The following is a 14,324-nucleotide window of genomic DNA, read 5'->3' on the forward strand; positions in this document are numbered from 1 at the left end:
AAAAGGAGGGGAATATGATAAGAATGAAAGGAAAAATAAATTACGGGCGAGCCGAGTTCGGGAAGTGGGTGGGTTGAGTTTTTAGTGGTAAAAAATGGTATATCTCGATTTCCGGCAAAACTACAAATCCTATAGAAAAAAGTTGTATAGCAAAGTTGTAGGTAATAAAAAGATCTACAACTTTTGTATCAACAATTTTTTCACATAACCTCAAAATTTATGTGAAAAATTCAAAAAACCGAGTTTTTGGTTTTTAATTTTTATCTTTTTCAAAAACAAAAATTTTTCTACGAAATTTGGTGAAAACTTACCTTATTTTGTCCCAAATACACTGTAATTTATTTGATTTAAAATATTAATTTGTTCACCTTATTTTGACTTAATACCAAAAAAACACCCTAATTTTCAATCGAAAATTCACGTGTCAAAATATCAGCTTTTTTCAAAAAGTCGGTGGCCATTTCGTTCGTTAAAATGTCTATTTTCTGATGGTGTAAAAAAAATTGTACATTAGTATACTATAGAACATGTTCTAGTAAAATTCAAAAAATGAAAAAAGCTTGAATTCGAAAAAAAATTTTTATCATTGTTTACAATTTTGGCCTATTTATTCAAATTTACACTTTAATTACTCAAAAAACGTAAGATTTCATGTAACATTGATTAATCTTACGTTTTTTGAGTAATTAAAGTGTAAATTTGAATAAATAGGCCAAAATTGTAAACAATGATAAAATTTTTTTTTCGAATTCAAGCTTTTTTCATTTTTTGAATTTTACTAGAACATGTTCTATAGTATACTAATGTACAATTTTTTTACACCATCAGAAAATAGACATTTTAATGAACGAAATGGCCACCGACTTTTTGAAAAAAGCTGATATTTTGACACGTGAATTTTCGATTGAAAATTAGGGTGTTTTTTTGGTATTAAGTCAAAATAAGGTGAACAAATTAATATTTTAAATCAAATAAATTACAGTGTATTTGGGACATAATAAGGTAAGTTTTCACCAAATTTCGTAGAAAAATTTTTGTTTTTTAAAAAGATAAAAATAAAAAACCAAAAACTCGGTTTTTTGAATTTTTCACATAAATTTTGAGGTTATGTGAAAAAATTGTTGATACAAAAGTTGTAGATCTTTTTATTATCTACAACTTTGCGATACAACTTTTTTCTATAGGATTTGTAGTTTTGCCGGAAATCGAGATATACAATTTTTTACCATTAAAAACTCAACCCACCCACTTCCCGAACTCGGCTCGCCCGTAATTTATTTTTCCTTTAATTTTCATCTTATTCACCTCCTTTTCCAATGGGTTTCATTCTACTATGATTTTTTTTGGTTTCAAAAATTATCGACCCTGGTCTACATAGATATTTATAAAAATTGAAATTAAAAACTTTTAATTGACTATTTGAATTATATTTGTAAGGATTGCAAGTACCTAGATACTTTTTTTCAACTGCACTCAATAATTTTTAGTCGGCCATTTCTTACGCTCTATTTACGGTTTTAAAAAGAAGATTAATCTTCAAATGTCCTAAAAATAGTTTTTGTAATTTTAATTTTTTTCAAAAATTGAGAAGAATAATAGTCTATTTACATCTGTTGATTTGCAAATCACCGCAAGGTTTTATGAGAAATAATGCTGGTTGAAATTAATTTGAACAATACCCTCATTTATTTTTCAATAGGTTTTAATTTTGAATAAAAGAGTAGGTATTTTCTTTCCTCTACAATAGAAAAGGGTTGTCTGGCCTAACCACCTTAGATCCAGGATTGTAAACATTATATTGCATCGATTACAAAACTAAAGTAAACTAGGATAGTTCCAATTTTTGATAAGGCATTAGGCAACCAAACACTGTTGGACAGAGTATTTTAAACGGTATAAAAATGAAGAAATTGTATTTGAATTAAATCTGGTTGACAGCGTTCTCAGGTCAAACCAAGGCAGGGATGGCAATTTTGATAACAAAGCTTTGTTAACACAGGCCAAGGGTGTAGATAGAGCTAGTAAGGATTTGGAAAGATATGGGGTAAAATCTATAATTATTTAACAGAAACAAATTTTGAAAACTAAAAAAGAATAGGGGATTTTTCTAACGCAACTTCATAACCAAGCAAAGCTGTTATCAGAACAAATCCCACTAAATTCCACGGCGCACAATTTAAATAGAGCATAAACAAAATTTCAATCGGAACGATAGTTTTAAGTTTTCACGATTATGGGATACCATCAACTCCAGAACAAGCTTAAAACCACCTGCAATGAAGTAAGCATTGTTTGATAGGAATTCAAACCGATTTTACCTCTTTTTACACTTTTTTAAACGATTCCAAATTCATTTGGATAGAGAATGAAGTAACAAAAAAAGATAAAAGTTAACAAAAGTTTCAAAAATCAGGTCTTGCATGATTCCGCTTTGACCTTAATGTTTTTTGATAGTCGTTTTAAGTAGCCCTAACTACATACATTTGCTCAAAAAGTAATAAAGAAACATTCCATCGTAACGTACCTGAAATTTGTACATAGTTTTTGGTGTTTGCAATAGATTTTAAGTGCTGCAAAAGTTTTTAGATCAATTTAGACATTAAGAAATAATTTTAAATCGTCCCTACTCTGTGATAAAGCGTTCACAAGTCTTAAAGTGTCATGTGGGCAACACTTAAATTTATTTAATCCGTTAATAGCCTAACGTTAGAATTTAAAACTATTTATGTACATTAGGGTGTCCGTTATTTCCCAAAGTGATGTTTTCGGGGGAGACACCCCCTAGATCGAAAGCTTAGGGCCTAAATAAGGGGAATTTAGCAACAAAAAAAATTTCGGAGGTCATTAACCTGTGCCTCTAGGGTCATACTTTCCCCATACAAATTTGTATTGGAAATTTTTAACTCATACATACAATTTTTTTCTCTCGAGTTAAATCATCTATTTTTAAAATGTTTGTTAATTCTGGTTGGAAAATAGTTCCTTTAAAAGATTACATTCAAAATTTCCCGTTAAAAATTTTTTTTATATTTTATTTCTGTTTTTGAAATTATTAGCTGTTTTCGTAGTTTTTGTTTTCACCTATCACATAATTTTAAATGCAGTTTTATTGGTTTTTAATTCTTTTCAAATATTGCATTCAAAAATTTGTGTATAAATCAAAAATTTTAGTTTTTGAAATTTTTTTTTGAAATTTTTGGAGTTTTTATACGTTTAAATTTATTTTTTTCGAACTACAAAAGATATGTTTACAATATTTTTATTGAATTTTGTTTAAAAATTATTCACCTAAAAAATGACATCAAAAAAGTTGCAAACAAGAAAGGGTAAAGTATTTAATAATATTTATTTAATATAAAAACGGCAAAAATTTCAAATAGAAATTTAAAAAAATTAAAATTTTTGATTTATACACAAATTATTGAATGCAATATTTGAAAAGAATTAAAAACCAATAAAACTGCATTTAAAATTATGTGATAGGTGAAAACAAAAACTACGAAAACAGCTAATAATTTCAAAAACCGAAATAAAATATAAAAAAACTATTTTCCAACCAGAATTAACAAACATTTTAAAAATAGATGATTTAACTCGAAAGAAAAAAAATTGTATGTATGAGTTAAAAATTTCCAATACAAATTTGTATGGGGAAAGTATGACCTTAGAGGCACGGGTTAATGACCTCCAAAAAATTTGTTTTTGCAAAATTCCCCGTATTTAGGCCCTAAACTTTCGATCTGGGGGGTGTCACCCCCGAAAACATCACTTTGGGAAATAACGGACACCCTAATATACATATAACCATTTTTTTAACAATGAAAAACTTGACCTTTAGTAATTACAACTTCTATATTCAACAGTTAAAAAGCCATTATTATAATTAATGTTACAAATTGGCTCTTGGTTTTATTCCATAATAAATAGCTGAAATAAACAAAAAATGTTAATGCATTTAATCGATCCAACAGAAAACGAAAAAAAAAAACAACATTGCTTCGAGAGTTTTATTGTTTTTTTTTTTTTTATTTTAGAGCAAAAATCTCAATTGCGAGTTAATTGACTTAATACAATTGAATTAATCCCTCAAATAATCACAAAGGTATATTTTATACAGTTTATTCTTTTAAAAATCTACATTGATATACACATACCAACATAAAACAACGAAACAAAAAAAAAAATTAAAAAGTCAATATTTGTCCTGTAAAAAAATAATTCGATTTGTTTGGATTTGGCTATATTAAATGTTATACACTTATAGGATCTAAAAGGAAATATATATTAGACTGGACCAAAAAAATAAAATATTTTTTTTTTTGAAAGTTACTTCGAAAATCTTGTTCAGGATGAAGAAAAAAAAATTTGGTGAAAATTTGAGCCGTTAAAAAAAATTTTAAGAGGTCTATCATCGGTGTTTTTTTATTTTTATACATGATATGATGTTTTACAACAGAACTGCTAGACGATCAAAGTAAAAAAAATTTCTGTTCATTTTTTCTTATATAGAATTAAATTTCCTACAAAAAAGATCAAATTGAAAATTTTCGTCAGACGAGCCGTATTCGAGTAATTAAGCTTTTTAAATCGAAGTGTTTTTTCAATTTGCCTGTTTCACTTTGGAATTTTGTGATGAGCAAATAAGTGTATAGAAAAATAAAACCTCGACAGATTCTTATAGGAAATTTAATTCTCTACAAAAAAGGTCTCTAAGTAATTTTCCTTAAATTGAGTTTTGAAGAAGTTATTCACGATTTAAATCGAGAAAAAAATTAAAAAATCAATTTTCAATTTCAAAATTTTCTAATTCACTGAAAATTCAATATTTTCAAATTAGGAAGATGTTTTCTTGTAGGGAATTAAACGTTCTATAAAAAGTTCCTTGGCAGCAAATTAATTGCTTTAACCGTTAAGAAGATATTCGTATCAAAACCAATGCCCACTGATTTCAATAATTTTCTTATGACAAGTATGCATTTGCGATTTGAATACGATTACCTTCTAAACGGTTAAAGCAATTAATTTGCTGCCAAGGAACTTTTTATAGAACGTTTAATTCCCTACAAGAAAACATCTTGCTAATTTGAAAATATTGAATTTTCAGTGAATTAGAAAATTTTGAAATTGAAAATTGATTTTTTAATTTTTTTCTCGATTTAAATCGTGAATAACTTCTTCAAAACTCAATTTAGGGAAAATTACTATGAGACCTTTTTTGTAGAGAATTAAATTTCCTATAAGAATCTGTCGAGGTTTTATTTTTCTATTCACTTATTTGCTCATCACAAAATTCCAAAGTGAAACAGGCAAATTGAAAAAAACACTTCGATTTAAAAAGCTTAATTACTCGAATACGGCACGTCTGACGAAAATTTTCAATCAGACCTTTTTTGTAGGAAATTTAATTTTTTATAAGAAAAAATGAACAGAAATTTTTTTTACTTTGATCGTCTAGCAGTTCTGTTGTAAAACATCATATCATGTATAAAAATAAAAAAAACCGATGATAGACCTCTTAAAATTTTTTTTAACGGCTCAAATTTTCACCAAATTTTTTTTTCATCATCCTGAACAAGATTTTCGAAGTAACTTTCAAAAAAAAAAAATATTTTATTTTTTTGGCCCAGTCTAATATATATATATTTTTTTTGTATAAAAGTAAAGGAACAACGAATATATTTGCATTTTTTTTTTTAAGAAAATATTTGCAAACGAATAATTTTTTATTGACAAAGTTTTGTTACAAAACAAAATTGGTTGTTTTTTTTATGAAACGGAAAGATGACTGTTTAACCTAGAAAAAAAAAAAAAAACAACAGAAAAATACAGACACAATTTTTTTATTTTTAAAGTTCAAATATAAATCATTGGCACGTGAATATTTCTCTTTTGGGGTCGCATCTGGTAAATATTTAACCAACCTTTCATCTAATAAAAAATGCATGGCGCTGATGTTAAATGTTTATTTAAAATGATCCTTTGTCATTTTTTAATAAGATAACATTTTATATATTAATCCTTTAAGGCATCATTTTCAGACACTTTGATGATGAATTCCGAAGAGGATTTAACCTTATTTATGTCATCTTAATTTTGCTTGCGACCTTCAGCCTTTAGCCTTCGAGTCATAAAGGATTTATTGTATTTTTAGGATTTTTCTGGTGATTTGGGAAATCAATTAAAGGTCGGCCTGTTATTCTTTCTTTGTTTTTAAGAGATGTCCTTGAAGCAAAAAAAAACTTTTACCATCAATGTTTTCAATAAATTTAATAAATTCAAATTTGTTTTGTTTCAAACAAAGATAAAAGGAAAATAAAAAAAAAAAAAGAAATAAAAAAGTGGGTGCCACGCGAAGCTGCACGTGCTTTTAACTTAATTTTCCTCTCCTGTCACTGTAAATAAAACAAAAAAAATTCGCGAGACTTACTAAAGGTTTTTGGAGTGAAGTTAAAATTTGGAAAATATTTTTTTTTTTATTTTTCCTTTAAATTAATGTTAAAGTATCTCATGCTTTTTTTTGGTGGAACTCATTTTTTTCATGATTTAATTTTCTTAGACAAAAAATTGCTCCTTCCTTTAGCGGTGATTAATGTAGGTATGTATGTTTATTTTGTTTGACATTTTTGATTTACTTTAAAGCAAATTAACATCTTTAAGGACTTTTTTTAAATAGCTGCGAGTTTAATATCGTTAAAGGTTTTTTCGGGGAAAGTAAAAAATAAGAATTTATGAATTATGCATAACAGAACAGATGATGATATTATTAAGAAAATTTATTTTCGTATATTTGTATAAGGAGCCAAGTTCTTCTACGTTGGAACTAAATCTAGTGCAAACACCACTAAGATATAAAAGGGCAATAATTTCAAATATTTCGTATTGATTTAATAATTTAAGCCCGTAGTTATTTTTCGTCATTTCGTTAAGCTGGTATAGTTTGGGTAAATACCACGCCCCTTTTTTAGATAATCTCAAGTCATCAAAATTTCTTATGCTTTTTATTCCAGTTGTGTGATTGTTAATATTATGGATCATTAAGTATCTAAAATTGTTAGAATTGTTAGGGAATTTTGATATGGTTCAACACAAAAAAATAACAATACAATTTAAAAGCAAAAACCATGTTCATTTTAAATAAAAAAATACAAATAAAATAAATTTAATGCTCGGCTGGGTCCAACTTATTTCCTCTTATTATAAAACTAGCTTAGAATGAAAGTTTTTTGTACAAATAAAACAAATTATTTTATTTAAATTTTACTATTAATTATTTGGATATATACAAAATGTAAAAAATAGTGAAAGTTGTTTTTAGAAAAGAACCGTTTTAAATGGTTTTAATTTGTAAAATAAATTATACCATTAGATTTTTTGTATAACCAAACATATTTAATTTTTTTTTTATTTTGAAGCCTTTTAAATTTAAAAAAAAATATTTTTTGAGTGTAAAAAATTTCACATATAAAAACTTATTTGCGTATTTCTTCGTTTTTTCGAGAGATACTTTTCATTGGTCATTGATTTGACAAGAACTGTTATTTAACGCCATTAAAAATAGTTAAAGAGTTTAAATTTACATTTTCTTCAATGCAATAGACCAAGTGTAATGTCTGTCGGTCCACCCATTCGATCCATATTAATAAAAATATTTATACACAAAATTGCACACAATTCAAATTTGTTGTTTGTCATACTTAGTTTTTATTTAATCAATCCCTCGAAGTCTGTTTACCTCAAAAACTAATCAATTATTACCTTTTATATCGAATTTTAAAATATTGCTTTCATCTAAAAAATATAAAAATTAAGGAAACAAAAAAATTAAAAATTGCATAGGTATTATCAAAGAATTTTACCTATTATTATTACAAAATTTGGACGTGCCGAGTAAATACAACTAATGCCCCGCGATTTAGTAAAAATTGATTTTAGGTTAGAATTTTAGTGAAAACTAATTTTTTAAATTTTTTAACTACCTACGCAAATGTCTTAAATTTCTGATTTCCGAAGCAATATTTGACAATTTTAAAGGTTTTGGTGGGGTCTTCATCTAGTTGAAAAATTATATCAGACAACACGGAGTCTTCTTTTGCCAAAAAACTTGGTAAATTGTTTCGTTTTATATCAGGATAGGTTCGCTTGTTCATTATTTTTTCAAAATTAGCTAGCAATCCACAATATAACACCGGAAAATATTCTTGAGTCCATAATAATTTATGTCCGTTCTATAAACTTGATAGTGCTGAAATGTTTTTTCCAGTTTTGGATAGTAACTAGATTTGCATTCTATTTCTTCTGTGTTCTCGTCAATCCAATCTACTTTTCCCATTGGTTATTGATTCCTTTTTGTTGGTTATAGTTAAAGTTTTAGTAAAAGTTTTAGTAAAAATTCATCTAACCTAACGATTTTTGACTTGAAAAAAGGTTTGGTGATGTTCCGTTTGAGTTTTTGGGGGGAGTTCCCGACCTTTGATAAAATTTGAAGATATGATGAAGAGGAAAATCTATCTTGATATAAAACGGTACAATTAAACAAGTTTTTTTTGGCAAAAGAAGACTCCGTGTCGTGTGATATCATTTTTCAACTACATGAAGACCCCACCAAAACCTTTAAAATTGTCAAATATTGCTTCGGAAATCAGAAATTTAAGACAGTTGCGTAGTCAGCATAAGGCCCTGACCCATTTTGGCTGAAAATCTGTTGAAATTTATGAAGAAATTGTAAGCGCAGTAAAAAAAACACAAGTCTAAAAGCGATGAGCTTTGAGCTTTCCATTAAGCTGAAATACGACCAAATTTTAAAATTATTTCTTCACAGATTGATAGGTCCTATCTCGAGGCATTGTTAAAAGTGGTTAAAAGTGGTAAAAATTAATTCTAGTACACTCAATATATTGAAACAAAAGCCTTTTTCCAAAACGAGCAGAATTGGTCAAGTCCAAATACCAATATGATACTCTCCATTTTTGGACAATGAAGCATTTTTTAAAATTTTAATCAGGAAAATTCATGGTGGCATAATATAGAAAAATAATAAAATAAAAACGATTTAATTTATGTAAAGAACACTAAGTTTTAAACAACTTTTTCAAAAAAGGCAAAACATTTGACCACTTTTGCTCGTCACTGTAGGTACTATAGGGCAAGTTTAGGATTCGTAAAAAAAATCGAACTCGAGATAACAATTTTACATGACATTACGATGATGGAGAATGCCAAAAAAGTGAGAGGCAATTCTGTCTGTCTGTGTGTCTGTCTCTATCTGGAGCTGCGCCTAAACAAGTGAAGTGATTTTGTTCAAACTTGATAGTTAGCAGTTTTTGGTAATTCCCTAGAGGGGAAATTTATTTTTTTTTTTACTTCGTACAAAAAATTTTTAGAATACTCGAAAATGTCAGAAAACAACCAATCCATGGAAGGTACGGTTGCACTTATGATTACAAATGCCACACCTAGAAACTGCAAGACTTAAAAATCTCGTATATACAACTTCTAACTTTTTCAAAACCAATTAACTTACCATTTTAAGATTGACATTTATTTCAAAAACAATGTCACAACATTTTTGAACTGATCGCTCGTATTTGAAAAAAATTGTGTGTTTATTAAAAGACAATTAGTATTTTTGATGTCATCTAGGCCGTTTTAGCTCATCTTTCATTTGTTCCGGCTGAATGAACTTATTACTATCACTTTTTTTCTATTATTTTATTTCTGCCACCTTGCCTTGAAACTCACAACTTTGTGCCTTCAGTTTCAATGACTTGTAGCTGTTTTTTTTATGGGGTTATGTCCCATTTACATAGGTAGGACATAGTTTCATTATGGACTTATGTCCCTAAACCGAATATTACGAGGTAAGGCATTGTTAACTTTCGGATTGGCTATCAATAATGCTTCACGAGTGCCTTTTGTCTATCGGAGATTCCAAGAGGATTTTAGTTTTTGATTCTGCTATAAGTCACTAAGACTAAGGCCACAAAATTGTGAGTTTCAAGTGATGCCGGCAGAAATAAAGTGATTTTAAGCATGTATGTTATATTATAAATCTCTTCAACACTATCTTTTTTTGTTTTTGACTGCTTTATCTTTTAAGTGACACGAAGAAGAACATTTTCTAACTAATAAAGTCTTCTCTTCAATTCAAAGTTAAACATTTTGCAAACCATAAATACCTCACAATTATTATGCAAATAAAATTTATTGCCAGTTGCTACAAATAACTCAACCGAAACTATAGCAATTCTCTAATTAAAACAAAAGACCACAAATAATACCAGCTACATTCAGTTTTCAAGAACAAACTATTAATTAACCTGTACCGTGTGATTTCTGTCATCTTATAACAAATTTATATAATGTAGGTACATTAATTGTTTGCTCTAAAATTCGTCTAAGAAAATATTTTGATATATACATAGTATCCATCGCCCGTTTTAAGTAAAGTTCAGAGCTCTAAAATAAATATACGCATGACGACCGGACCCAAACAAAAGTCAGTTCAGAGATGCTGTGATGCTGCTGCTCTAGCTTACTCACAATTCTATGCGTTATAATTTGATTAAATCAATTAGACATGATATGATTCTTCAACACACACGGTTCTGATATAGAGTGTGTTGTGATTTATGAAGAGTTGAATTTAGTTTTCAAAAATAGCACATCAAACTGGTTGACCGGCGCGACTTAAGAGTGTGTGTTAGATTTGTAAAGGCTTTTGTTATAATTTTTTTTTGTAATCTCGTGTTAAGAAGCGTTAAAGTGTTGCTATAGTTGATATAGTTTTGCAGAATTAAAAAGGGTTTTTTTCCTTAATCGAATTTGATTTATTATAAACTAAAAAAAATTTATATACATTTCTTAAGTGGAAATATGTAAATTAGTATCGTTTGCTTCCTATCGAATGAGACCGGCTACCAATCATCAATCACTTTCGATATCGTCTTGTTATAAAAGAAAACAAAAAAAAATCACTCGGTTTTGTTGTACCGATTTATATACAAAGTGCGGACATACTTGGACGTAATGGGTCTTTGATTAACAACATTTTAGAAAATATTTACACGCATGACGAAAATGTGATCAATCAAATTTACTATTTGCGTGTCCACAGGTGTTTGCTCTTATGATTTTTTCCTTAATTTGGTTCTCATGAATAACGCTTTGGATAAATGTATTTAAACCGAAAACTAGGTGTAAATTGAGTGAGTTGATTTTATTTTATAATTGTATGGTTGAATTTATTTATTGAAAGTTCTATATTAAATTAATACCTTACGAGTTATTGTAGGTTATTAAGTAAGTTCCTTCGAATTTGTATATGAACTTAAAACTTCATTTATGTAATATTTCACAATTTAGAAAGTTTGTACTAACTCAATTTTTAAGTACTAACTTTAGGGGGAGCGACAAATGTTTGGACTTTTGTTCAGTTATTGGTTTAACCCTCTGTAGGCACACCTCTTTTTTGTGACGTGATAGGCACACGGGTGTGAATTTGGCTTCTACTTTTTCATGTCGCTAGAACTTTTTTATGTCTCATATTTTATAGTGAAAACTTATATAAAATTGATGTAGAATTTTCCAAGGAATTCGAATATTGTTTTCACAATAAAAAAAAAATGTATTTACACCATTATAAAGAGACTTTTTTGCACCCACTTTTTTGAAAAATTGTAATTTTTTAATTTTTGTCGTGCCAAAATTCGCACCCGTGTGCCGACAGAGGGTTAATTGTAGTCTCAATGTGCCAGTACAGTGCTTGGAGGTGCCGTTAAATAACGCTGAGCTAAATAACGCCGATTTTGGAAATTGGGCTTATGTCCCTCTCATAGACTGATAAGTTCCAGATAAAATCGTTGAATGTTATTTTCATCATCATGATTCATTAGGTAGAACTTTAGTTCCCAAATTCAATTTGGTTCTTATGTCTTGAATAGGACATAAAATCTGAAACTAAAATGTTGGTATAATGGCCCTATGTGTTAAAACCAACTATATGAGATTTACAGTGAGTGTATAAACGGTGAATAGTAATTTAAATAGGCGTCTTAAGTGTTTTAAAAATAAAAATAAAATAATGCCAAATAGTGAGGCGGCTTAGCATTAAAAAAGAGTTCAATCGTGCATTTTGTGATAAAAGCATGAAATTAACATCGTTGGTAGTACTCAATATAAGAGTTATTTTGAGATATTGGGCCACCTTGTATTCCATTTCAAGGTATTTTCTAACGCCCGATCGAATTAAATCAATACCAAAATGTCTCGACCATCATGTAAAAAGTTATTGGACTCTTTATGAATTGTCTTTTGCTCAAAGAGAAAGAGTCAGAATATTGCCAAGTACTCCTTGAAAAAAGGTGGTAGGTTGATAAAATTTTGTGGGAAGTCCCCACGACATATATAGAAATCGCTTAAGCGTAATTTTCGCGTATGCTGAAATATGGAGAGCTCAAAGCTGTACTCAAAAAATTTGTTTTTTTTTTCCAAATCTTGAGCAATTTTCAATTCGCCTTATTTTATGGCACCCATAACATTAGAACAAGCACGTGCGACCCCAGTAGTGCAATTTATTTAATAAGGAAGCAGAAAAAAAAGAATAATAACTGAAACTTCTGTTTATAATATCAATGGCCTGCAACGAAATCCTCCTTTTTATTATAACTATACTTTTGTGTGTGCTTATTCCGAATCCGAAGTCAAAATTGGCCTAGCACGTCACGTTTGTTAGATATTCCCGTTATAAAATCTTGAAAACCCATTTTTTTTTGCTGTTTTCGAAGCAATAATTTAGATTTTTTTACAACCAATCAAGAATTTATTACAGTTTGAAACTTTTTTTTTTTCTGCGGACAACTGTTTCTCCACAATTTTGCATCAAACACAATTTTCTTCGTTTTTTAAGTTGTTTTTTACACTTTCATATCATTTAAGTCAAAAAAACACGTTAATGAGTATTTGAACGATAAACTAGAGAGTGGACTGTAATATTAGATTAGAATGTATCTATATGAAATAAATAAATAAAACACGAATTGTCTTCTTAGACTGCGCGCAGCACGTCCTTTTAATTCAAAGATCTTTTTATGACTGAAATTTTTGACTGAGGAGAATGAGAGGAAGAAAAGAAGGATGCAACCAGTGTTGCCGCAGGCTTTTTTTTTTTAGAAAAGTAACAACATTTTTCAAAAAGCGTAACAAATGGGACAAAAAGAGTAACAAATTAAAAAAAGTCATAAATCGAATCTTATTTGAAAGCTTATTTTTACGAAGTCTGCAGGCTGCTGCAGCGAAAAAGAGGAGAAATAAAATAAACTAGTAGAGTTTTCACTTTTCAAAAAGCAGAATGAAATTTTTAGTTCGAGTCTAATACGAAGCTGAAACAAAATTTTATCAACAAAATCAAAATTTCAATATGTTTTCTGTTTTTCAGTACATAACTGAAGAAAAGAATTCCGGATTATGTGGAGAGTTTTCCTGGTCCTTTTTTCTGTTATAAAGAGCTGTGTTGACGGGTTTATTTTGTATTTATTTTTTGTTCAAAAACGTATTTTCTGTTATTTTTTCTTGATTTTAATTTAATTAATTTTTTTTACTTTGACAGAATTCTCGATGATATTTTTACGTTATCACTTTTGCTGTCGAAAATTTAATTTTAATTTACTATTTTTAGTTGTGCCATTTTTGTGTAGTATTTTTCGTTTCCCATCTAGGTTTTAATTAATGAAGTTTAAAAAAAAAAACGTTCTACTGGAGGCGGAGGGGAACTATTTATTAGGTTTTATATCTTTCTGAAAAATAGCCCTTCATTTTAAACAGTTTTGTCTTCTTGTGTATTGTTAAAAGATATTATAAATCCTCAGATAACTGTTACTTTCGAAATTAAATGCATTTTATATTATATTATTTTATCATTGGAGAATAATCTAAAAATTAAAGGTAGAACTATATTTGAGAAGAATTTCTTGGCTAGAGTGTCTAACCTAAAATTAAAACATTAAATTTTTCCTTCATTAACTCCCATCCATTTAATCCTAAGCGAATACAAATAGGCATCTATACAAAAAATAGATTTAAAACTTTTTTACCATAAACAGATCATTGTTGCCTGCAAAATAGTCAAAGTTATTGCATAAATTGTCGAATAAAAAGTGCTTCCGGTTGAAATTTTCACTCTAATCAACGAAAAACAAACAAAATTTTATTGAAAAAAAGTGTAACAAAACGGAATAAAAAGTAACATGGTAACAAAATTATTTAATATTTCAAAAAAGTTAAAGTTTGTTACACTTGTAACATTGTGGCAACATTGGCATGCAACACAC

General features: G+C 28.4%; 1 protein-coding gene across 3 annotated transcripts in view; it reads left to right on the top strand.

Annotated features, from left to right (window-relative positions):
* Nucleotides 1-14,324, top strand: part of LOC129908202 (uncharacterized) — an 80,594-nt gene that overhangs the window by 22,124 nt on the left and 44,146 nt on the right. The gene's annotated exons all lie outside the window — the stretch shown is intronic.

This window comes from Episyrphus balteatus, chromosome 2 (assembly GCF_945859705.1).
Source record: "Episyrphus balteatus chromosome 2, idEpiBalt1.1, whole genome shotgun sequence".
Classification (NCBI taxonomy): domain Eukaryota; kingdom Metazoa; phylum Arthropoda; class Insecta; order Diptera; family Syrphidae; genus Episyrphus; species Episyrphus balteatus.